Source organism: Ranitomeya variabilis, chromosome 7 (assembly GCF_051348905.1).
Source record: "Ranitomeya variabilis isolate aRanVar5 chromosome 7, aRanVar5.hap1, whole genome shotgun sequence".
Taxonomy (NCBI): domain Eukaryota; kingdom Metazoa; phylum Chordata; class Amphibia; order Anura; family Dendrobatidae; genus Ranitomeya; species Ranitomeya variabilis.
In genome coordinates this window covers 173457026-173482528 of record NC_135238.1, presented here as the reverse complement: position 1 = coordinate 173482528, position 25503 = coordinate 173457026, and the positions used below count along the sequence as shown (strand labels likewise).

General features: G+C 49.3%; 1 protein-coding gene across 1 annotated transcript in view; it reads right to left on the bottom strand.

Annotated features, from left to right (window-relative positions):
* Positions 1-2832: 2832 nt before the first annotated feature.
* The window catches only part of LOC143784254 (putative methyltransferase DDB_G0268948), a 150102-nt gene continuing 127431 nt past the window's right edge, over positions 2833-25503 (bottom strand). Inside the window, exon 8 of the mRNA XM_077272278.1 lies at positions 2833-4285. The gene's annotated coding sequence lies outside the window, so the exon portion shown is untranslated. The remainder of the gene's footprint in view (positions 4286-25503) is intronic.

The following is a 25503-nucleotide window of genomic DNA, read 5'->3' as shown; positions in this document are numbered from 1 at the left end:
TGGCTCTCCAAACGCAACATGGCGTCCTCTCTCATTTCCAGACAATTTTGCATTGAAAAGTCAAACGGCGCTCCTTCCCTTCTGAGCTCTGCCATGCACCCAAACAGTGGTTTACCCTCACATATGGGGTATAGGCATACTCAGAACAAATTGTACAACAACTTTTGGTGTCCTATTTCTCCTGTTACCCTTGGTAAAATAAAACAAATTGGATCTGAATTAAATTTTTTGTGAAAAAAGTTAAATGTTCATTTTTTTTAAACATTCCAAAAATTCCTGTGAAACACCTGAAGGGTTAATAAACTTCTTGAATGTGGTTTTGAGCACCTTGAGGGGTGCAGTTTTTAGAATTTTGTCACACTTGGGTATTTTCTATCATATAGACCCCTCAAGGTGACTTCAAATGTGATGTAGTCCCTAAAAAAAGATGTTGTAAAAATGAGAAATTGCTGGTCAACTTTTAAAACTTACAGTACCTACAAGTAGTATTCAACCCCCTGCAAATTTAGCAGGTTTACACATTTGGAATTAACTTGGCATTGTGACATTTGGACTGTAGATCAGCCTGGAAGTGTGAAATGCACTGCAGCAAAAAAGAATGTTATTTCTTTGTTTATTTTTTTTTTTAAATTGTGAAAAGTCTTTTCAGAGGGTCATTTATTATTCAACCCCTCAACCCACCAGAATTCTGTTTGGTTCCCCTAAAGTATTAAGAAGTAGTTCAGGCACAAAAAACAATGAGCTTCACATGTTTGGATTAATTATATCTTTTTCCAGCCTTTTCTGACTATTTAAGACCCTCCCCAAACTTGTGAACAGCACTCATACATGGTCAAAATGGGAAAGACAAAGGAGCATTCCAAGGCCATCAGAGACAAGATCATGGAGGGTCACAAGGCTGGCAAGGGGTACAAAACCCTTTCCAAGGAGTTGGGCCTACCTGTCTCCACTGTTGGGAGCATAATCCGGAAGTGGAAGGCTTATGGAACTACTGTTAGCCTTCCATGGCCTGGACAGCCTTTGAAAGTTTCCTCCCGTGCCGAGGCCAGGCTTGTCCAAAGAGTCAAGGCTAACCCAAGGACAACAAGGAAGGAGCTCCGGGAAGATCTCATGGCAGTGGGGAAATTGGTTTCAGTCAATACCATAAGTAACGTACTCCACCGCAATGGTCTCCGTTCCAGACGAGCCCGTAAGGTACCTTTACTTTCAAAGCGTCATGTCAAGGCTTGTCTACAGTTTGCTCATGATCACTTGGAGGACTCTGAGACTGACTGGTTCAAGATTCTCTGGTCTGATGAGACCAAGATCGAGATCTTTGGTGCCAACCACACACGTGACGTTTGGAGACTGGATGGCACTGCATACGACCCCAAGAATACCATCCCTACAGTCAAGCATGGTGGTGGCAGCATCATGCTGTGGGGCTGTTTCTCAGCCAAGGGGCCTGGCCATCTGGTCCGCATCCATGGGAAGATGGATAGCACGGCCTATCTGGATATTTTGGCCTAGAATCTCCGCTCCTCCATCAAGGATCTTAAGATGGGTCGTCATTTCATCTTCCAACAAGACAACGACCCAAAGCACACAGCCAAGAAAACCAAGGCCTGGTTCAAGAGGCAAAAAATCAAGGTGTTGCAGTGGCCTAGTCAGTCTCCTGACCTTAACCCAATTGAAAACTTGTGGAAGGAGCTCAAGATTAAAGTCCACATGAGACACCCAAAGAACCTAGATAACTTGGAGAAGATCTGCATGGAGGAGTGGGCCAAGATAACTCCAGAGACCTGTGCCGGCCTGATCAGGTCTTATAAAAGACGATTATTAGCTGTAATTGCAAACAAAGGTTATTCCACAAAATATTAAACCTAGGGGTTGAATAATAATTGACCCACACTTTTATGTTTAAAATTTATAAAAATTTAACTGAGCAACAAAACTTTTTGGTTTGTAAGATTTATGCATCTGTTACTAAATCCTGCTCTTGTTTGAAGTTTGAAGGCTCTAACTTATTTGCATCTTATTAAACCTGCTAAATCTGCAGGGGGTTGAATACTACCTGTAGGCACTGTATAACTCCCTAACAAAAAAAAAAATTTGGTTCCAAAATTGTGCTGATGTAAAGTAGACATGTGGGAAATGTTACTTATTAAGCATTTTGTGTGACATATCTCTGTGATTTAAAGGCATGAAAATTCAAAGCTGGAAAATTGCGAAATATTCAAAATTTTTGCCAAATTTTTGTTTTTTTTCACAAATAAACACAGGTAATGTCAAGGAAATTTTACCACTAACATGAAGTACAATATGTCTTGAGAAAACATTATCAGAATCGCTGGGATCCATGCAAGCGTTCCAGAGTTATAACCTTATAAATGGACCGTGGTCAGAATTGTAAAAATTGGCCCGTCATTAACATGCAAACCACCCTTGGGGGTTAAGGGGTTAATATTTTTTTATTGTAAATTCCAATTTCTTATCGACTTTGAATGTTGTATTGTCAGTCCTTAAAGTGGAGTAAAAATGTGACACCATTGTTCTCAGCAGTGATCTGGGAGTCAGATATGCTTCTCGGGGTCTTTCCCATGCCTTCTCCTTCCATTCAGCACTATTTCCATCAATTTCAACATTTCCACTACCCTCCAGACCTACTTGTAGGGTCTGTTGGAAAAATGCTCAGACTCCCATTATACTTGTTGCTCAAAACAAACACCCAAGCATCATAAATTGCTCGGTTCGAGTAATGAGCATCCAAGCAAGTTAGTAATCGCTCATCTATAGTATACATGTAAGAGTTTCATGTGCTGTAATATAATGTACACAGTGATATACGCACACTTAACAGAAAATAATGTCTTTATTAATTCACAAGATAAAAATGTTCAAAATAGTGAAACATACTGAAAGATAAAGCAAACGCATATAAAATAACATAAAATATCCAGTCAGTCACATATTTATATATTGACTTGACCTGACCTTAGCTGCTCACCAAAGATTATCTACTAAAGTACCGTACTCACTAGACACAAGTCCCAATAGAAAAAACACACACAACCAAACTCTGCAAAACATATGGACTGACTTCCACTGGCGCAGATTAACTTGGATCATGGATTCATTTGGATTAAATGGTAAAAAAAATAATTTTGACCTTTTTTGGTTATTTTTTTTTTACAGTTTTCATTGCACACTTAAAAAGTAAATATAAAAAATGCTTAAACACATGATTCAGTATAATTATGGTGATACAAATTTGCATAGCTTTTTTTATTTAAGTAATAAAATCAGAAGTTTGAAAAAAGATTAAAATTTTATTTCTGCAGCCATTTTCCATAACATTTAAATTTGTCTGTCGATGGAGATGTGTGAGGGTTTGGTTTTTGTGTGCTGACCAAAAAAAGCTGCATTTTAGACTGGATTTTTTTCCTTTTTAACCTCTTTCCGACATTGGGCATAATAGTACGCCAATGTCGGACTCCCCCTGTTTGATGCGGGCTCTGGTGCTGAGCCTGCACCTTTCTGAGACACATATCAGCTGATATGATTAAGCTGATCGCTAAATGGCGTAACGAGAAAAAAAGTCAAAACACAAGACTTACGTTTTTTTGGTCGCTGCAACATTAAAATGCAATATCTACACAAAAATGGTATAGTTGAAAGGGTCAGCTCAGTCAGCACACAAAAAATAAGACTCACCCAGCCCCAGATTTTTAAAAATGGAGACGCTACAGGTTTCTGAAAATGGCACAATTTCTTTTTTTTAACAAACTTTGGAATTTTTTTCACAGCTTAAATAAAAAAGAACCTAGATATGTTTAGTGTCTATGAACTCATAATGATCTGGAGAATTATAATGACAGGTCAGTTTTAGTGAACATGGTAAAAAAAACAACTGTGCAATTGCACTTTTTTTGCAATTTCACTGCACTTGTAATTTTTTTCCTGTTTTTCAGTACAAGATATATTAATAACAATGTGTCATTCAAAAGTACAACTCACCCCGCAAAAAAACAAGCCCTCACATGGCCATTTTGCCTGAAAAATAAAAAAGTTATGGCTCTGGGAAGAAGGACAGCAAAAAATCAAACCGCAAAAACAAAAATACCTCCGGGGGTTAAGGTTAAAAGTGTTTATCATATGAGTTAATTAATTTTATATTTCGATAGACCAGACTTTTAGGGAAACAACAATACCAGATATGTTTGTCTTTTGTGCTTAAAGATTGAACATTAAAACATGAGAATAGTTCTTGTTGGGTGGGTCAAATTCATATCCATCTCAAGGAAATCTGAAAGAAAAAAAATAGAGAAATGAAAAAAGTTACATAATCTATATAAAAACTAACCTCACTGAAAAGGGCAAGTACAGGACAAATGTTGGCTTAAAGGAAAACCCCTTCTACAATGAAAACAAGTGTTAGGCCGGTTTCACACGTCAGTGGCTCCGGTACGTGAGGTGACAGCTTCCTCACGTACCGGAGACACTGACACACGTAGACCCATAAAAATCAATGCATCTGTTCAGATGTCATTGATTTTTTGCGGACCGTGTCTCCGTGTGCCAAACACGGAGACATGTCAGTGTTCGTGGGAGCGCACGTATTACACGGACCCAATAGAGTCAATGGGTCCGTGTAAAACACGCACCTCACACGGACGTTCTCCGTCTGGGGTCCGTGTGTGTGCAGGAGACAGCGCTACAGTAAGCGCTGTCCCCCCCACATGGTGCTGAAGCCGCGATTCATATGTTCCCTGCAGCAGTGTTTGCTGCAGAGAAAATATGAATAATAGTGTTTAAAATAAAGATCTATGTGTCCGCCGCCCCCCCACCCCCTGTGCGCCCCCCGCTGTCCTGAAAATACTCACCCGCTCCCTCGTTGGCTGTTGCTCCTTCCTGGTCTGGCTGCGGCTTCCACTGTATGCGGTCACGTGGGGCCGATCATTTACAATCATGAATAGTCGGCTCCGCCCCTATGGGAGGTGGAGACACATATTCATGACTGTAAATGATCGGCCCCTTGTGACCGCATACACTAGAAGCCGCTGCCAGACCAGGAAGCAGCGAGGGAGGCGGGTAAGTATTTTCTGAACAGCGGGGGGGCGCACAGGGGGTGGGGGGGCGGCGGACACATAGATCTTTATTTTAAACACTGTTATTCATATTTTCTCTGCAGCAAACGCTGCTGCAGGGAACATATGAATCGCGGCTTCAGCACGATGCAGGGTACCACACGCGTGGGTACCACACGCTCCGTGTGGTACCCACTCGCCATACGGGCGGCACACGTGTGCCGCACGTATGGCCTACATGAGTTCCCAGGCACACGGACACGGATAACTCCGGTACCGATTTATTCCGGTACCGGAATTATCTGGACGTGTGGGACAGCCCTTAAGGTGCGCTCACTCATAATTTCATTCCATTTTCCTTTTTTTTCAATCCTGTTGATCTATTCCTACTATATCTTGAGGAAGACATATGGTCAAAAGTCATATTTCAATGATCCAGTATTGTGCCCATACAATAGTCTATGTCCAAGGTTTAGAGCATTGCTGTACTCAGGACAGCCGGCCTAACAGGTTTAGGGGTGTGAGTCTTCAGTTGTACAAGCTGGGCACAACATGTTGGCCACAAATTGACGTATGTGTGGAAAATTACAGTTTTCACTCTCGCTATTTGCTGTGCATTAGTTTGTGAAAAAACTTATATGGGGTCAAAATGCCCATTGCTCCCTTCAATAAATAATTTATTACAGTAGTTTCTTGGCATATTTCACTACATATGACAAAGTTTATAGCGTCATATGTTGGTCACAGTATATTGTGCACTATAATGTTATAACTGTGGAAAACATGCAATTTTCAGATGGTTCACTTCTGGAAAACACCTCGAGGGTCAAAATACCTGCCGTGCCTCTTCATAAATCCATTGAGAGTAGCGATAAGCAGATCTTTTGAAATCTGAATTCACTGCCTTCATCAAATTTCCCCCCAAATGAGATTTGCGGCAAATAAATCCGTGCGACTCTCAATAATAGAAAACTTGTAATTGCTCGAAAAATACATGCAGTGGAGAGGAGAAAACGAAACCTGCTCACATTCTAATGAGAGCATAGAGTCTGCAGAAAAGAGAGACTCACACAGTGACTGTAGAGATTGAAAACGACTCTACTATACAAATTGTGCTCCACTGGAAACTACTGATCTGTGATGTACCAGGAACTGACCACCACTGTATAAGGTATGAAAATCCACTTTATATCATTGACGCAGCTTAGGAAATGTTTCTGGGCAATATCAATCTGCTGATCTCTACTTGAGGGGTATAGTTTTCGAAGTTGGGTAATTTCCTGTGTTTTTTTTCTTATTTCATCTCAGAGCATCTGAGGTCCTATGTTGTTTAAATTGCTAAATTAGGCCTCAAGTGTGTATGGTGTTCTTTTATATTAGAGCTGTGTTGTATGTCCTGGCAAAAAATAGGGCCAAATATAGTGTGTTTCTAAAAACAGCATAAGGGTATGTTTCCACGGTCAGGAAACGCTGCTTGTTTGACGCTGCGCAGAGCTGCAGCGTCAAACAAGCAGCGTCCAGATGTTCCAGCATAGTGGAGGGGATTTTATGAAATCCCGTGTCCACTATGCGTGGAAACCCGCACGCGGCGGCCCTGCGACTCCGGACATGCTGCGCATCTTATCAGATCGCAGCATGTCCGTACACCTTGCGGGGATGCAGCGTCCCCGCAAGGCATATCACAGGGCCCTATGGGACAGAGCGATCATCCCGGATGTGAAGAGTTAACACATCCGGCATGATCGCGTCCCAGAAAGGGGGCGGGGCTTAGCGCCGCTGCGGCGATACCGCAGGCCATCCTGAACGTGGAGACATAGCCTAATAATTACAAAGCTGCCTTTTAACCCCTTCATGACCTTGGGATTTTCCATTTTTTCTGTGTTCGTATTTTGCTCCCCTCCTTCCCAGAGCCATAACTTTTTTATTTTTCTGTCAATATGGCCAAGTGAGAGCTTATTTTTTGCAGGGCGCATTGTACTTTTGAACTACATCATTAGTTTTACCATGTCGTGTACTTGGAAATGGGAAAAAAATTCGAAGTGCGGTGAAATTGCAAAAAAAAGTGCAATCCCCTGCGTGTTTTTTGTTTGGCTTTTTTCCTAGGTTCACTAAATGCTTAAACTGACCTGCTATTATGATTCTCCAGGTCATTACGAGTTCAAAGACACCAAACATGACTAGGTTATTTTTTATCTAAGTGGTGAAAAAAAATTCAAAACTTTGCTTAAAAAAAATTGCACAATTTTCCGATACTCATCGCATCTCCATTTTTCGTGATCTGGGGTCGGGTGAGGGCTTATTTTTTGTGCACCGAGCTGATGTTTTTAGTAATACCATATTGGTGCTGATACGTTCTTTTGATCGCCCGTTATTGCATTTTAATGCAATGTCGCGGTGCCCAAAAAAACGTAATTTTGTCGTTTTGAATTTTTTTCTCGCTACGCCGTTTAGCGATCAGGTTAATCCTTTATTTATTCATAGAGCGGGCGATTCTGAACGCAGCAATACCAAATATGTGTATATTTGATTTTATTTTTATTGTTTTATTTTGAATGGGGCGAAAGGGGGGTGATTTAAACTTTTATTTTTTTTTATTTATTTCATATTTTTTTAAACCATTTTTTTTGCTTTTGCCATGCTTCAATAGCCTACATGGGAGGCTACAAGCTGGCATAGCCTGATCGGCTGCTACATAGCAGCAATCATCAGATCGCTCCTATGTGGCTTAAATACAGGCTTGCTATGAGCGCCGACCACAGGGTGGCGCTCACAGCAAGCCAGCATCAGGAACCATAGAGGTCTCAAGGAGACCTCTGGTTACTATGCCGATGCATCGCTGACCCCCGATAATGTGACGGGGGTGCCGGCGATGAGCGCATTTCCGGCCGCGCGGACGGAAGCGGTAGTTAAATGCCGCTGTCAACGTTTGACAGAGGCATTTAACTAGTTAATAGCTGCAGGTGGATCACGATTCCACTTTCCGCTATTGCGCGCACATGTCAGCTTTTCAAAACAGCTGACATGTCGCGGCTTTGATATGGGCTCACTGCCGGAGCCCACATCAAATCAGGGGATCTGACCTCAGACGTACTATCCCGTCCGAGGTCAGAAAGGGGTTAAATGGGCTCTCAGTAGTGTTGAGCGATACCGTCCGATACTTGAAAGTATCGGTATCGGATAGTATCGGCCGATACCCGAAAAGTATCGGATATTGCCGATACCGATACCCGATACCAATACAAGTCAATGGGACACCAAGTATTGGAAGGTGTCCTGATGGTTCCCAGGGTCTGAAGGAGAGGAAACTCCCCTTCAGGCCCTGGGATCCATATTAATGTGTAAAATAAAGAATAAAAATAAAAAATATTGATATACTCACCCTCTGACGCGCCCTGGTTGTAACCGCCAGCTTCCGTTCCTAAGAATGAGCGCTTGAAAGTCCTTAGATGACGTCGCGGCCTGTGATTGGTCGCGGAGCAGTCACGTGACCGCAACGCAAGCAATCACAAGCCGTGATGTCATCTAATGTCTTTCAAGCGCTTGAAAGACCTTAGATGATGTCACGGCTTGTGATTGCTTGCGTTGCGGTCACGTGACTGCTCCGCGACCAATCACAGGCCGCGACGTCATCTAAGGACTTTCAAGCGCTCATTCTTAGGAACGGAAGCTGGCGGTTACATCGGTAAGGTCCAGGCTGCGTCGGAGAGGTGAGTATATCAATATTTTTTATTTTAATTCTTTATTTTACACATTAATATCGATCCCGATACCGATTCCCGATACCACAAAAGTATCGGATCTCGGTATCGGAATTCCGATACAGCAAATATCAGCCGATACCCGATACTTGCGGTATCGGAATGCTCAACACTAGCTGTCAGGTCTAAAATGAAAAGTCTGCAGTCACAATGCACATGCTGGGAGGATTCACAAATCTGCAGTCACACAGAGTGACTGCAGAATTTTAATTTTAGACCAGAAAACCCCTTCAACAGTGATACAAGATCTGTGAGAAAGGAATGGCATGCCTGTGAAAAATTGCAATATTCACTTTGCGCCATCTACTCAGCACAAAAATGTGAAAAATAGATGTTTGATAAAAATACTCACTACACCCATAGATGACAGTTTCTTAAAGGGTGTAGTTTCCCATTTGGGATCATTTTTGGTGTCTAAGTAACACAGTACTTCCAAAGCATTCCAGCAAATTCTGCACTCTAAAAGCCAAACAATGCTCCTTCTGAGCCCTGCCGTGTGGACAAATAACAGTTTATGACCACATGTGGGGTACTTAAGGTACCTTCACACTCAGCAACTTTACAACGAGAACGAAAACGATCTGTGACGTTGCAACATCCTGGATAGCGATCTCGTTGAGTTTGACACGCAGCAGCGATCTGGATCCCGCTGTGATATCGCTGGTTGGAGCTAGAAGTCCAGAACTTTATTTGGTCGTCAGGTCGGCGTGTATCGTCATGTTTGACAGCAAAAGCAACGATGCCAGCAATGTTTTACATGGAGCTAACGACCTGTGAGAACGATAAGTGAGTCACCGTTACGTCACAGGATCGCTCCTGCATCGCTGTGGAGCTGCTGTGTTTGACGTCTCTACAGCGACCTAAACAGCGACGCTGCAGCGATCGGCTCGTTGTCTATATCGCTGCAGCGTCGCTGAGTGTGACGGTACCTTTAGGCTAAAGGCTAAAACTACAAATTACTAGGAAAAATTATTTATTTGATTTTCATGGCCCAATTGTAATAAACTTTATGAATCAACTATGGAGTCAAAATACTATATGTTATATTTTGTCTCTCACAGCCTTTGAAAAATATTAACTGGTGTCTAGAAAAGGTTCAAATGCAAAAGAGACCACAAAATCCCCAAGGTGCTCCGTTAATTCTGGGATCCGTGTTTGTGTCAAGTTGCAATCTATGGTGACATTTGAAATGCAATTAAAATTGTAGAATCAAGGTAATAATTATCGAGTTGTGTTTCTCAGTTGACACTTGCAGTGTTAAAAGAAAAGAAGAATTAAGCTGAGACATCTGTAAGGCTAGTTTCACTTTTGCGTTTAAAAACGCATTGTTTAAAACGCAAATGCAGGTGGTGAAAAAAACGCATGTAAACGCGTGCAAACGCTGGGTTTTTTAGACGCATGCGTTTTCGCATGCGGTAAAAAAACGCGGCGTTTTGCCGCATTTACATGCGTTTTTTCCTGCGTTTGCGTTTTTGAAACGCATGCTGAGAAGTGTGTGACAGCTGCCAATCATCAAAATCAACAAGAAAACCCACTATAAATAGAAATGGTTAGGGGTAGGGTTAGGGTTAGGGGTAGGGTTAGGGTTAGTATCCCTAGGGTTAGGGGTAGGCTTAGGGGTAGGATTAGGGGTAGGGTTAGGGGTAGGTTTAGGGTTAATATCCCTAGGGTTAGGGGTAGGGTTAGGGTTAGGGTTAGGGTTAGTATCCCTAGGGTTATGGGTAGGGTTAGGGGTAGGGTTAGGGGTAGGGTTAGGGGTAGGGTTAGGGTTAGTATCCCTAGGGTTAGGGTTAGGGTTAGGGTTAGGGGTAGGGTTAGGGCTAGTATCCCTAGGGTTAGGGGTAGGGTTAGGGTTAGGGGTAGGGTTAGGGGTAGGGTTAGGGTTAGTATCCCTAGGGTTAGGGGTAGGGTTAGGGTTATTATCCCTAGGGTTAGGGGTAGGGTTAGGGTTAGGGTTAGTATCCCTAGGGTTAGGGTTAGGGGTAGGGTTAGGGTTAGTATCCCTAGGGTTAGGGGTAGGGTTAGGGGTAGGGTTAGGGGTAGCGTTAGGGTTAGTATCCCTAGGGTTAGGGGTAGGGTTAGGGGTAGGGTTAGGATTAGTATCCCTAGGGTTAGGGGTAGGGCTAGGGGTAGGGTTAGGGTTAGGGTTAGTATCTCTAGGGTTAGGGTTAGGGTTAGGGTTAGGGGTAGGGTTAGGGTTAGGGGTAGGGTTAGGGTTAGTATCCCTAGGGTTAGGGGTAGGGTTAGGGGTAGGGTTTGGGGTAGGATTAGGGGTAGGGTTAGGGTTAGTATCCCTAGGGTTAGGGGTAGGGTTGGGGTAGGGTTAGGGTTAGTATCCCTAGGGCTAGGGGTAGGGTTAGGGGTAGGGTTAGGGTTAGTTCCCTAGGGTTAGGGGTAGGGTTAGGGGTAGGGTTAGGATTAGGGTTTGGATCCCTTTATCACCTTGATGGTGGGGGGTGGCTTATCAGTGTGTATTCTTGTTTTTTTATATGAAAACGCATGCGTTTAAATCGCAACCAAACGCATGTGCTTAAAAACGCATTCATTTACATAGACAGCAATATGTTTTTTTGCCGCAAAAAAACACATGCGTTTTTTGCGGCAAAAAACACCTCTAGAAATTACTACATGTTGCATTTCTGCAACAAAACGCAAGCATAGAAACGACGCATGCGTCGTCAAACGTGGCAAAACGCATACAAAAAAACGCATGCGTTTTTAATGTTAAATATAGGGAAAAAACGCACGCTTTTTTTGCGCTAAAACGCAGCGGCAAAAAACGCAATTGTGAAACCAGCCTAAGGAAAAGTGGCACTTTTAAGTTTCATCTGCCCATTTATTTAATTCCTTTAGATCTTCTAAAGAGCTAACACATTTCCTTAGTGCTTTTTTTGAATACATATAGGGGTATAGGATTGTAGTTTATAAAATAGCATAGTTTATGATTAGTGTTGAGCATTCCGATACCGCAAGTATCGGGTATCGGCCGATACTAGCGGTATCGGAATTCCGATACCGGGATTCCGATACTTGGCGCGTATCGGATACCGGAATCGGAAGTTCAATGATTCAAAATTCAGAAATTCAGCCAATGAGAAAGATTCCAAGTGTGGGCACATCCTGTTTAGCATGGAGGGCATGAAACTACTGGCAAGGCTGTGATTGGCTGCTGAAATGATGTCATGATGCAGTTTAAAAGTCGCTGGCGCCATTTTCCGATCACTCTGCTGTGAATTCAGTTAGTGACAGGACGCTGTTTGCTGACTGAGGGACAGTTTAGAGATAGCGATTTGCTTCTTTGTGCTTTCCAAAGGCTAATTTAGCAACCGCTGTGTTCACCTACTATTCACCTTGCTTTTGCCTTGTAGCGCTGTTTTCACAGCGATCTGCAAGGTCTGTGTGTGTGTGTGTGTGTGAGTGCAGCCCACTCTCTAGTCTGAGTGCAGCCACATAGGCCATCCATAGCTGGTTGTATTCAGTTCAGGGAGGGTGGTTCATTGCCTCATACTGTCCTTTTTTTTTTTTTTTTTGAAGTAGTGCAGGCTGCTGCACATTTTTTCCAAAAATTCCTATTAGTGTCTTTCCACCCGTCTCCAGCTAATTTGTGGAAAAACACTACATAGGATAAAGTAGAGGAGGGTTTTTGGGCCTTGCAGCGCCGTTTACGGCTGTCTGCACGGTCTCCGTGTGACTGCAGCTCGCCCTGTAATCTGTGAGCAGCTATAGCCTGGTTGTCTCCAGCTCAGGGTTTTTCACTGCGTCATACCGCCAAATCAATTTTCTTTTTTTTCAAAGTAGTGTAGTCTGCTGCTAATTTATTTTAAAAAATCCTATTAGTGTCTTTCCACCCGTCTCCAGCTAATTTGTGGAAAAACACTACATAGGATAAAGTAGAGGAGGGTTTTTGGGCCTTGCAGCGCCGTTTACGGCTGTCTGCACGGTCTCCGTGTGACTGCAGCTCGCCCTGTAGTCTGTGAGCAGCCGTAGCCTGGTTGTCTGCAGCTCAGGGTTTTTCACTGCGTCATACCGCCAAATCAATTTTCTTTTTTTTCAAAGTAGTGTAGTCTGCTGCTAATTTATTTTAAAAAATCCTATTAGTGTCTTTCCACCCGTCTCCAGCTAATTTGTGGAAAAACACTACATAGGATAAAGTAGAGGAGGGTTTTTGGGCCTTGCAGCGCCGTTTACGGCTGTCTGCACGGTCTCCGTGTGATTGCAGCTCTATCCGTTGTCAGTTCAGCCCCCAAAAAATAAATAAATAATAAAGTTCACCAAACACACCAGTTACACACCACTTTACATTTGTGTAGGCCACATTAGCTCATATTCAAGTCTAGTCCACACTTTAGAAAATTAGTGTGTCTTATACCTGTTAGGAGGAGTTGCTCAGGAATAAGCACACAAAGCCGTTAGTACTTTTCTGCTTATCTTTATCAGTCAACCAAGATGAAGAAGGCAGTGAGTAAGGCACGTGGGCGTGGGCGTGGGCGCGGAGCAGGGAGGGGACGTGGGGATTCTGTGCCTGCTGCGGGCACCGGTGAGTCATCAGCACCCACTTTCACAAGGGAACAGTCGTTCATGCGCAGCTTTGTCGCCGAGCGCCGTACACCGCTGCTGCGTGAAGACCAAATTGAAGCCGTTGTGGGATGGATGGCAGCTAATGCATCAACTTCCATTAGTGCCACATCCTCTCAGACACAGAGCACTGGAGAGCAGCCATCTGTCTCTTCACCACCTGCAAAATTGCCCAGGCAGACAGAGATCCCAGGACAGGAGCAGTCTCTACTTCTGTTCTCTGAATCATCTCTTGGCTTGGAAACAGGGGGCCAGCCAAGCAGCATTGGAGAAATGGAAGAAGAGGCAGGGTGCAGTGATGCCCAACAGCTTTTTCTGTCTTCCTCTGAAGAGGCGGGTGGGCCAGTGGCTCCGGTCACCACCTCGCAGGCCGCATCAGCTGATGATGACACTCAGGTGCCACTTACTGGTGCGTGCTCTGCTGCTGAGACTACCCAGGAGGAGCAGTTGGGGGCAGAGGGTAGTGTAGATGATGAGGTCCTTGACCCATCTTGGCGTCAGGGACAGGAAGGTGGTGGGAGCAGCTCTGAGGAAGAGATTCCCCATACGGCCCAAAGAGGGAGGGGGAAGACTGCGGATCCTGCAGCCTCCGCTTTGGCACCCGTAAGGAGCATGTCTCTTCCAAAAGTCAAAAGGGGGGCTCCCAAGACTTGCAGTGCCTGGTCCTTTTTTGACACAGTTGCAGATGACATTTGCTATGTCAGATGCAAGGTGTGTCATCAAAAAATCAAAAGAGGTCAAAAAGTCGCCAACCTCAATACCTCCAACATGTGGAAACATGTGCGCAACAGGCACCCGGCGGAGTTAGACAAACACACTGAAGAGCTAGGCCAACCAACAGCGGCAGCTACCACCTCTTCAGCTCGTGTTGCCTCTTCCTCTAGCTCACACGCAGCTGGTTCGGCTTCCTCCCAGGATCGCCGTGGAAGAACCTCTGGCCCTGTTGTCCAGAGACCCGCTGTCATTCCACCCGCAGCACCACTTTCCCAGTCAACCACACACTCCCAGCCCAGTCTACAGCCATCGGTAGTACAGGCATGGGAGAAAAGGCGGCCTTTCTCGTCAAACCACCCACGAGCACAGGCTCTGACTGCAGGCATTGCCAAACTTCTGTCACTGGAAATGCTGTCATTCAGGCTGGTGGAGACTGACAGCTTCCGTGACTTGATGTCATTGGCAGTCCCACAGTACAGTGTGCCCAGCCGCTTTTACTTCAGCAGGCAAGCCGTCCCTGCCCTGCACAAGCATGTGGAGGGACACATAAAACACGCGCTACTGAACGCCGTCAGTAGCAAGGTCCACCTCACCACCGATGCGTGGACCAGTCAACATGGACAGGGGCGATACCTTTCCCTCACTGCCCATTGGGTTAATGTCGTTGAGCCGGGTACAGACCGTGCGAGTGGCGCAGGACGTGTCCTGCCCACTCCAAGGATTGCAGGAATCCATTCTGTACGCATTGACTCCTCCTCTTACACCAGTTCCTCAGAATCATCGCTGCAGGAGCCGTCACAGTCCACCTCCACATGGACCCGTGATGAACGTGTACCTGTTACGACTGACATGAGCACAGCCGTGGCCAAACGTCAACAGGCCGTCTTGAAATTAATTTTTTTGGGGAATCGTAGCCACACAGCGCAGGAGCTCTGGAATGCCATCAAGCAGGAGAGCGATGTGTGGTTTGAGCCAGCGAATCTCCAGCCAGGCATGGTAGTGTGTGATAATGGCCGAAATCTGGTGGCAGCCCTGGGCCTCGGCAACCTCACTCACATCCCATGTCTGGCACATGTGCTCAATTTGGTCGTGCAGAGTTTTTTGAGGGACTATCCGGATCTTGATGCACTGCTGCACAAGGTCCGCCTAGAGTGTGCTCACTTGCGGCGTTCCAGCACGGCAAAAGCGCGCATTGCGGCTCTGCAGCGCCGACACCGCCTGCCGGAACATCGCATCATATGTGACCTACCTACCAGGTGGAATTCCACGTTACATATGTTGGAGCGGTTGTGTGAGCAGCAGCAAGCTGTAATGGAGTACCAGCTGTATCAGGCGCAAAAAAGTCGCAGTCAGCGCCGTACAGACTTCACAACCACAGAGTGGGCCACTATGAAGGATGTCTGCCAGGTTTTGCGTCCCTTTGATTATTCCACGCGGATGGCGAGTGCAGATGATGCACTAGTCAGCATGACTGTCCCCCTTATCTGCCTGCTTGAAAAATCACTGCAAGCGCTAAGGGATGATGTTGTGGAAGAGGTGGAGGATGAGGATTCACCACTTCCATCATCTTCTGGACAGTCAGCGCCACGTGGTTCCTCACAAACGCGTAGGCAGGGGACAGTTTGTGAGGAGGATGAGGAGGAGTCAATGGAGGAGGAAGACATCCGTCCAGAGGAGGGAGTTCCCGAATTGTCCAGTACTCAGTGTGTACAGCGAGGGTGGGGTGATGACGAGCGGGCAGAGATCACGCCTCCAGCTGGGGACAGCGTTTCTTGGGCAGTTGGCAGTCTGCAGCACATGGTGGATTACATGCTGCAGTGCCTGAGAAACGACCGCCGCATCGACCACATTCTCAACATGTCTGATTATTGGGTGTTCACCCTCCTCGATCCTCGCTACCGGGACAACGTAGAAAGCCTCATCACACCGTTGAACCGGGAGCGAAAAATGCGGGAGTACCAAGACACACTGGTCAGTTCCATCATCTTCTCCATTCCAACTGAGAGAAGTGCTGCTAGTGCATTCCAAAGCAGCTCAGTGCGTCCAGGCAGTGGTGGAGGCTCTGCACAAAGAGGGAGCAGAAGCAGTGCCTCTGCCCAAGGCAAGACCAGTATGGCCGAACTGTGGCACAGTTTTCTGTGCCCGCCACAAAAGTCTACACCATCACAGACGGCTCCAGTCAGCAGGAGGCAACGGTTCCGTCAGATGGTGACAGACTACATGTCTTGCCCTCTTGCTGTACTCCCAGACGGCTCTTCCCCTTTCAAGTTTTGGGTCTCAAAGCTGGATACATGGCCAGAGCTAAGCCAGTATGCATTGGAGGTGCTGTCTTGCCCTGCGGCCAGTGTATTATCGGAACGTGTCTTTAGTGCTGCAGGTGGTGTACTAACTGACCGTCGCATGCGACTATCCTCCGATAACGTTGACCGGCTTACTTTCCTGAAAATGAACAAGGCCTGGATCTCGCAGGAATTTGCCACTCCTCCTCCTGATTAAATAATTAGGTCACTGTATACGTTATCCAGGTCTCCTGTTGTGTTCATCTTTCTACCACCTGAACTTAAATTCCTGGGCTCCAACACCGCCAGTTGAGGCTCAGATGTGCCGTCTGCACAGTCAAAACATACGACCCAGTGTTATTGGGTTTCAGTAACGTCAGCTGATCCCCAGCTGTGTAGCCGGCAATGTGTCATGCGACCGCCACGCTGACACAACAACTGAAATGTAAGGGAATCTGTCCCCCCCCCCCCAAGGCGTTTGTTACTGAAAGAGCCACCTTGTGCAGCAGTAATGCTGCACAAGGAAAAAGGTAGCTATTTTGGTTTTGCTCCTTGCACACGCAAAACTTAACACTTATAAAATGTGTCCACTGATACCGTAAAACCGTCCCGGAGGTGGGACTTTCCTTCGTAATATGACGCAGCACAGCCGTCATTCCTACCCCCCCGGCGCCGCGCCCCGGCTCCTCAGCGTTGTTTGATTCCGTCCCGGAGCCTGCGCTGTTATGTTATCCCGTGGCCAGGCACACTTAGCGCTGCCCGTCTTCTGGCATCATTTGGTGTCAGGCTGGCTGCGCCTGTGCGGCCACGCTGGCCGAGAGCCCGCCTCGCAGTGTCTTCTGATTTAATCCCACTGGGGGCCTGGGATCTATGGACATGCGCAGTGCATATCTGAACCTCCACCTCTCACTCATCTCCCTATGGCTTCTTCAGACTGTTCGGTGTCAGCTGGTCCCTAATAGCATGCCACGGCCGTGACACCGCACAGTCTGAAAAAGAAGCCGTAGGGAGGGGAGTGAGAGGCGAGGATATGCACTGCGCATGGCCATGGATCCCAGGCCCCCAGTGGGATTACATCAGAAGACACTGCGAGGCGGGCTCTCGGCCAGCGCGGCCGCACAGGCGCAGCCAGCCTGACACCAAATGATGTCAGAAGATGGGCAGCGCTAAGTGTGCCTGGCCACGGGATAACATAACAGCGCAGGCTCCGGGACGGAATCAAACAACGCTGAGGAGCCGGGGCACGGCGGCGGGGGGGTAGTAATGATGGCTGTGCTGCGTCATATTACGAAGGAAAGTCCCACCTCCGGGACGGTTTCACGGCTTCAGGGGACACATTTTAAAAGTGTTTAGTTCTGTGTTTGCAAGGAGCATGATGAAAAGAGCCACCTTTTCCTTTTGCATCTTTTGTGCTGCACAAGCTGGCTCTTTCAGCTACAAACGCCTTGGGGGGGGGGGTTAAAGGTTCCCTTTCGACTTTCTCAGGCTTCGGCCTACATTGTGTTCCTCTGCTTTTCCACCTGCCCCTGGGCTCCAACACCGCCAGTTGCCGTCCAGAAGTGCTGTACGCACAGTCAACAGTCCCTCCTCTGTTATTGGGGTTCAGTAACGTCAGCTGTTCCCCTGCTGTGTGTGTGGCAATCCCTCCTACCTCCTCCTACCTCCTCCAACCTCCTCCTCCTCCACCTGTCCCTGGGCTCCAACACCGCCAGTTGCCGTCCAGAAGTGCTGTACGCACAGTCAACAGTCCCTCCTCTGTTATTGGGGTTCAGTAACGTCAGCTGTTCCCCTGCTGTGTGTGTGGCAATCCCTCCTACCTCCTCCAACCTCCTCCTCCTCCACCTGTCCCTGGGCTCCAACACCGCCAGTTGCCGTCCAGAAGTGCTGTACGCACAGTCAACAGTCCCTCCTCTGTTATTGGGGTTCAGTAACGTCAGCTGTTCCCCTGCTGTGTGTGTGGGAATCCCTCCTACCTCCTCCTACCTCCTCCAACCTCCTCCTCCTCCACCTGTCCCTGGGCTCCAACACCGCCAGTTGCCGTCCAGAAGTGCTGTACGCACAGTCAACAGTCCCTCCTCTGTTATTGGGGTTCAGTAACGTCAGCTGTTCCCCTGCTGTGTGTGTGGCAATCCCTCCTACCTCCTCCTACCTCCTCCAACCTCCTCCTCCTCCACCTGTCCCTGGGCTCCAACACCGCCAGTTGCCGTCCAGAAGTGCTGTACGCACAGTCAACAGTTCCTCCTCTGTTATTGGGGTTCAGTAACGTCAGCTGTTCCCCTGCTGTGTGTGTGGCAATCCCTCCTACCTCCTCCAACCTCCTCCTCCTCCACCTGTCCCTGGGCTCCAACACCGCCAGTTGCCGTCCAGAAGTGCTGTACGCACAGTCAACAGTCCCTCCTCTGTTATTGGGGTTCAGTAACGTCAGCTGTTCCCCTGCTGTGTGTGTGGCAATCCCTCCTACCTCCTCCAACCTCCTCCTCCTCCACCTGTCCCTGGGCTCCAACACCGCCAGTTGCCGTCCAGAAGTGCTGTACGCACAGTCAACAGTCCCTCCTCTGTTATTGGGGTTCAGTAACGTCAGCTGTTCCCCTGCTGTGTGTGTGGCAATCCCTCCTACCTCCTCCTACCTCCTCCAACCTCCTCCTCCTCCACCTGTCCCTGGGCTCCAACACCGCCAGTTGCCGTCCAGAAGTGCTGTACGCACAGTCAACAGTCCCTCCTCTGTTATTGGGGTTCAGTAACGTCAGCTGTTCCCCTGCTGTGTGTGTGGCAATCCCTCCTACCTCCTCCAACCTCCTCCTCCTCCACCTGTCCCTGGGCTCCAACACCGCCAGTTGCCGTCCAGAAGTGCTGTACGCACAGTCAACAGTCCCTCCTCTGTTATTGGGGTTCAGTAACGTCAGCTGTTCCCCTGCTGTGTGTGTGGCAATCCCTCCTACCTCCTCCTACCTCCTCCAACCTCCTCCTCCTCCACCTGTCCCTGGGCTCCAACACCGCCAGTTGCCGTCCAGAAGTGCTGTACGCACAGTCAACAGTCCCTCCTCTGTTATTGGGGTTCAGTAACGTCAGCTGTTCCCCTGCTGTGTGTGTGGCAATCCCTCCTACCTCCTCCAACCTCCTCCTCCTCCACCTGTCCCTGGGCTCCAACACCGCCAGTTGCCGTCCAGAAGTGCTGTACGCACAGTCAACAGTCCCTCCTCTGTTATTGGGGTTCAGTAACGTCAGCTGTTCCCCTGCTGTGTGTGTGGCAATCCCTCCTACCTCCTCCTACCTCCTCCAACCTCCTCCTCCTCCACCTGTCCCTGGGCTCCAACACCGCCAGTTGCCGTCCAGAAGTGCTGTACGCACAGTCAACAGTCCCTCCTCTGTTATTGGGGTTCAGTAACGTCAGCTGTTCCCCTGCTGTGTGTGTGGCAATCCCTCCTACCTCCTCCAACCTCCTCCTCCTCCACCTGTCCCTGGGCTCCAACACCGCCAGTTGCCGTCCAGAAGTGCTGTACGCACAGTCAACAGTCCCTCCTCTGTTATTGGGGTTCAGTAACGTCAGCTGTTCCCCTGCTGTGTGTGTGGCAATCCCTCCTACCTCCTCCTACCTCCTCCAACCTCCTCCTCCTCCACCTGTCCCTGGGCTCCAACACCGCCAGTTGCCGTCCAGAAGTGCTGTACGCACAGTCAACAGTCCCTCCTCTGTTATTGGGGTTCAGTAACGTCAGCTGTTCCCCTGCTGTGTGTGTGGCAATCCCTCCTACCTCCTCCAACCTCCTCCTCCTCCACCTGTCCCTGGGCTCCAACACCGCCAGTTGCCGTCCAGAAGTGCTGTACGCACAGTCAACAGTCCCTCCTCTGTTATTGGGGTTCAGTAACGTCAGCTGTTCCCCTGCTGTGTGTGTGGCAATCCCTCCTACCTCCTCCAACCTCCTCCTCCTCCACCTGTCCCTGGGCTCCAACACCGCCAGTTGCCGTCCAGAAGTGCTGTACGCACAGTCAACAGTCCCTCCTCTGTTATTGGGGTTCAGTAACGTCAGCTGTTCCCCTGCTGTGTGTGTGGCAATCCCACCTACCTCCTCCAACCTCCTCCTCCTCCACCTGTCCCTGGGCTCCAACACCGCCAGTTGCCGTCCAGAAGTGCTGTACGCACAGTCAACAGTCCCTCCTCTGTTATTGGGGTTCAGTAACGTCAGCTGTTCCCCTGCTGTGTGTGTGGCAATCCCTCCTACCTCCTCCTACCTCCTCCAACCTCCTCCTCCTCCACCTGTCCCTGGGCTCCAACACCGCCAGTTGCCGTCCAGAAGTGCTGTACGCACAGTCAACAGTCCCTCCTCTGTTATTGGGGTTCAGTAACGTCAGCTGTTCCCCTGCTGTGTGTGTGGCAATCCCTCCTACCTCCTCCAACCTCCTCCTCCTCCACCTGTCCCTGGGCTCCAACACCGCCAGTTGCCGTCCAGAAGTGCTGTACGCACAGTCAACAGTCCCTCCTCTGTTATTGGGGTTCAGTAACGTCAGCTGTTCCCCTGCTGTGTGTGTGGCAATCCCTCCTACCTCCTCCTACCTCCTCCAACCTCCTCCTCCTCCACCTGTCCCTGGGCTCCAACACCGCTAGTTGCCGTCCAGAAGTGCTGTACGCACAGAGCCAAACACCTCGCCAATGTGTTAGTGGGGTTCAGCACCGCCAGCTGTTCCCCTGCTGTGTATACGGCAACGTGTACTGCGACCGCCACGCAGACACAACAAGTTAAATGTAAGGGAACCTGACCCCCCCCCCCCCCCCCAGGCGTTTGTTACTGAAGGAGCCACCTTGTGCAGCAGTAATGATGCAAAGGGAAAAAGTGCCTCTTTTCGTGATGCTCCTTGCACATGCTGAACCAAACACTTATGAAATGTGTCCCCACACAGCGTTAAACCGTCCGGTAGGTGGAACTTTCCTTTGTCGTGTGACGCAGCACAGCCATCATTTTTACCCCCTTGGCGCCGTGCGCCCCCTCCTCAGCGTTGTTTGAATCTGTCCCGGAGCCTGCGCTGTTAGGTTAGCCCTTGGCCATGCACACATGTTGCGCTGCCCGTCTTCTGACCTCATTTGGTGTCAGGCTGGCTGCGCCTGTGCGGGTGCGCTGGCCGAGATCCCGCCTCGCAGTGTCGTCTAATGTAATCCCACCGCGGGCCTGTGATCCGTGCCCGTGCGCAGTGCATATCCTCTCCTCTCACTCCCCTCCCTACGGCTTCTTCAGACTGTGCGATGTCAGCTGGTCCCTAATAGCATGCCACGGCCGTGACACCGCACAGTCTGAAAAAGCCGTAGGGAGGGGAGTGAGAGGAGAGGATATGCACTGCGCACGGGCACGGATCACAGGCCCGCGGTGGGATTACATTAGACGACACTGCGAGGCGGGATCTCGGCCAGCGCACCCGCACAGGCGCAGCCAGCCTGACACCAAATGAGGTCAGAAGACGGGCAGCGCAACATGTGTGCATGGCCAAGGGCTAACCTAACAGCGCAGGCTCCGGGACAGATTTAAACAACGCTGAGGAGGCGGCGCACGGCGCCAAGGGGGTAAAAATGATGGCTGTGCTGCGTCACACGACAAAGGAAAGTTCCACCTACCGGACGGTTTAACGCTGTGAGGAGACACATTTCATAAATGTTAGGTTCCGCATGTACAAGGACCATAATTAAAAGAGCTAAGTTTACCTTTTCCAGCATTAGTGCTGTACTCAATGGCTCTTTCAGCTACAAACGCCTGGGGGGGGGGGGGGGTTAAAGGTTTCCTTTCAACTTGCTCGAGTGCAGGCTTCGGCCTACACTCCGCTCCCCCTGCTCCTCCTGCTGACCCTGGGCTCTAACACCGCCAGTTTTTGCCCAGATGTGCTAGCTGCACAGAGAAAAACACCAGCCAATGTGTCAGTGGGGTTCAGCACCGCCAGCTGTTCCCCTGCTGTGTAGCCGGCAACGTGTCCTGCGACCGCCACGCAGACACAAGAACTGAAATTGAAGGGAACCTGTCCCCCCTCCCCCAGGTGTTTCTATGTTTTACAGCTACCTTGAACAGCAGTAATGCTGCATGTGTGCAAGGTGGCTCATAAACGTATTCTCCTCGCACATGTGGAACTGAAAACACGTCTGAAATGTGTCCTCTGTGTGACCATTTAACCGTCCCGGTGGTGTGACTTTCCTTTGTAATGACACGCTGCAACCCCCTTGGTAGCGCTGCCCGTCTTCTGGCATCATTGTTTGGCTGGCTGCGCCTCTGCGGCCGCCCTGACCCACACAACGCCCCTCGGTGTCTTATTTATTGGGACTGCGAGGGTGTGATTGATGGGCAGGATCAGTGCATCAGTTCGCCTGTCCCTCCTCTCCTTCCGCCTTCTTCGGACTGTGCGGCTTCATGGCCGTGGCATGCGATAAGGGATCAGATGACGCCGCACAGTCTGAAGCGGGTGTAAGGACCCGAGTGTGAGAGGCGAACATATGTGCTGCGCCAGGCCCTGAATCCCAGCCCCGCAGTGTTTTAACAATGTTAAGACACTGCGGGGCTGGGATTCAGGGGCATCGCGAACCGCACCGGCCGACATTACATGATGCCAGAAGATGGGCAGCGCTAACGGCGCTAGGCCAGGGGATAACACGACAGCGCAGACTCCTGTACAGCAAATAACAACGCTCGGGAGGCTGCACCCAGCACCAAGGTGGGATTCTTGACACCTGTGCTGCGTCTCATTACAAAGGGAACTCTCGCCTCCATTACACAGTTTGACTGTATAAAGGGCTAAATGTTATACGTGTTCCATTCAGCGTGTGCAAGGAGAAAAATTACAAGAGCAACCTTTGACTTGCGCAGCACTGCTGCTGCATAAGCTGTGGCTCTTCTACTTTGTAACCCCTGAGGGGGGGTTAAAGGTGACTTTTGAAATCGGTTCAATTAGGCTTCGGCCTACACTCTGCTCCACCTGCAGAGCCCGGGCTCCAACAACGCTAGTTGCTGTCCGGAAGTGCTGGCTGCACAGAGCCAAACACCTCGCCAATGTGTCAGTGGGGTCCAGCACCGCCAGCTGTTCCCCTGCTGTGTAGCCGGCAACGTGTCCTGCAAAAGCCACGCAGACACAACACACCCAAAGCTGCCGCCTGTGCAGGCTTCGGCCTACACTCCCCTCCCCCTGCTCCTCCTCCTCCTGCTCCTCCTCCTGCTGTCCCTGGGCTCTAACACACCGCCAGTTGGGGCCCAGATGTGCTAGCTGCACAGAGAAAAACACCAGCCAATGTGTCAGTGGGGTTCAGCACCGCCAGCTGTTCCCCTGCTGTGTAGCCGGCAACGTGTCCTGCGACCGCCACGCAGACACAAGAACTGAAATTGAAGGGAACCTGTCCCCCCTCCCCCAGGTGTTTCTATGTTTTACAGCTACCTTGAACAGCAGTAATGCTGCATGTGTGCAAGGTGGCTCATAAACGTATTCTCCTCGCACATGTGGAACTGAAAACACGTCTGAAATGTGTCCTCTGTGTGACCATTTAACCGTCCCGGTGGTGTGACTTTCCTTTGTAATGACACGCTGCAACCCCCTTGGTAGCGCTGCCCGTCTTCTGGCATCATTGTTTGGCTGGCTGCGCCTCTGCGGCCGCCCTGACCCACACAACGCCCCTCGGTGTCTTATTTATTGGGACTGCGAGGGTGTGATTGATGGGCAGGATCAGTGCATCAGTTCGCCTGTCCCTCCTCTCCTTCCGCCTTCTTCGGACTGTGCGGCTTCATGGCCGTGGCATGCGATAAGGGATCAGATGACGCCGCACAGTCTGAAGCGGGTGTAAGGACCCGAGTGTGAGAGGCGAACATATGTGCTGCGCCAGGCCCTGAATCCCAGCCCCGCAGTGTTTTAACAATGTTAAGACACTGCGGGGCTGGGATTCAGGGGCATCGCGAACCGCACCGGCCGACATTACATGATGCCAGAAGATGGGCAGCGCTAACGGCGCTAGGCCAGGGGATAACACGACAGCGCAGACTCCTGTACAGCAAATAACAACGCTCGGGAGGCTGCACCCAGCACCAAGGTGGGATTCTTGACACCTGTGCTGCGTCTCATTACAAAGGGAACTCTCGCCTCCATTACACAGTTTGACTGTATAAAGGGCTAAATGTTATACGTGTTCCATTCAGCGTGTGCAAGGAGAAAAATTACAAGAGCAACCTTTGACTTGCGCAGCACTGCTGCTGCATAAGCTGTGGCTCTTCTACTTTGTAACCCCTGAGGGGGGGTTAAAGGTGACTTTTGAAATCGGTTCAATTAGGCTTCGGCCTACACTCTGCTCCACCTGCAGAGCCCGGGCTCCAACAACGCTAGTTGCTGTCCGGAAGTGCTGGCTGCACAGAGCCAAACACCTCGCCAATGTGTCAGTGGGGTCCAGCACCGCCAGCTGTTCCCCTGCTGTGTAGCCGGCAACGTGTCCTGCAAAAGCCACGCAGACACAACACACCCAAAGCTGCCGCCTGTGCAGGCTTCGGCCTACACTCCCCTCCCCCTGCTCCTCCTCCTCCTGCTCCTCCTCCTGCTGTCCCTGGGCTCTAACACACCGCCAGTTGGGGCCCAGATGTGCTAGCTGCACAGAGAAAAACACCAGCCAATGTGTCAGTGGGGTTCAGCACCGCCAGCTGTTCCCCTGCTGTGTAGCCGGCAACGTGTCCTGCGACCGCCACGCAGACACAAGAACTGAAATTGAAGGGAACCTGTCCCCCCTCCCCCAGGTGTTTCTATGTTTTACAGCTACCTTGAACAGCAGTAATGCTGCATGTGTTCAAGGTGGCTCAGAAACGTATTCTCCTCGCACATGTGGAACTGAAAACACGTCTGAAATGTGTCCTCTGTGTGACCATTTAACCGTCCCGGTGGTGTGACTTTCCTTTGTAATGACACGCTGCAACCCCCTTGGTAGCGCTGCCCGTCTTCTGGCATCATTGTTTGGCTGGCTGCGCCTCTGCGGCCGCCCTGACCCACACAACGCCCCTCGGTGTCTTATTTATTGGGACTGCGAGGGTGTGATTGATGGGCAGGATCAGTGCATCAGTTCGCCTGTCCCTCCTCTCCTTCCGCCTTCTTCGGACTGTGCGGCTTCATGGCCGTGGC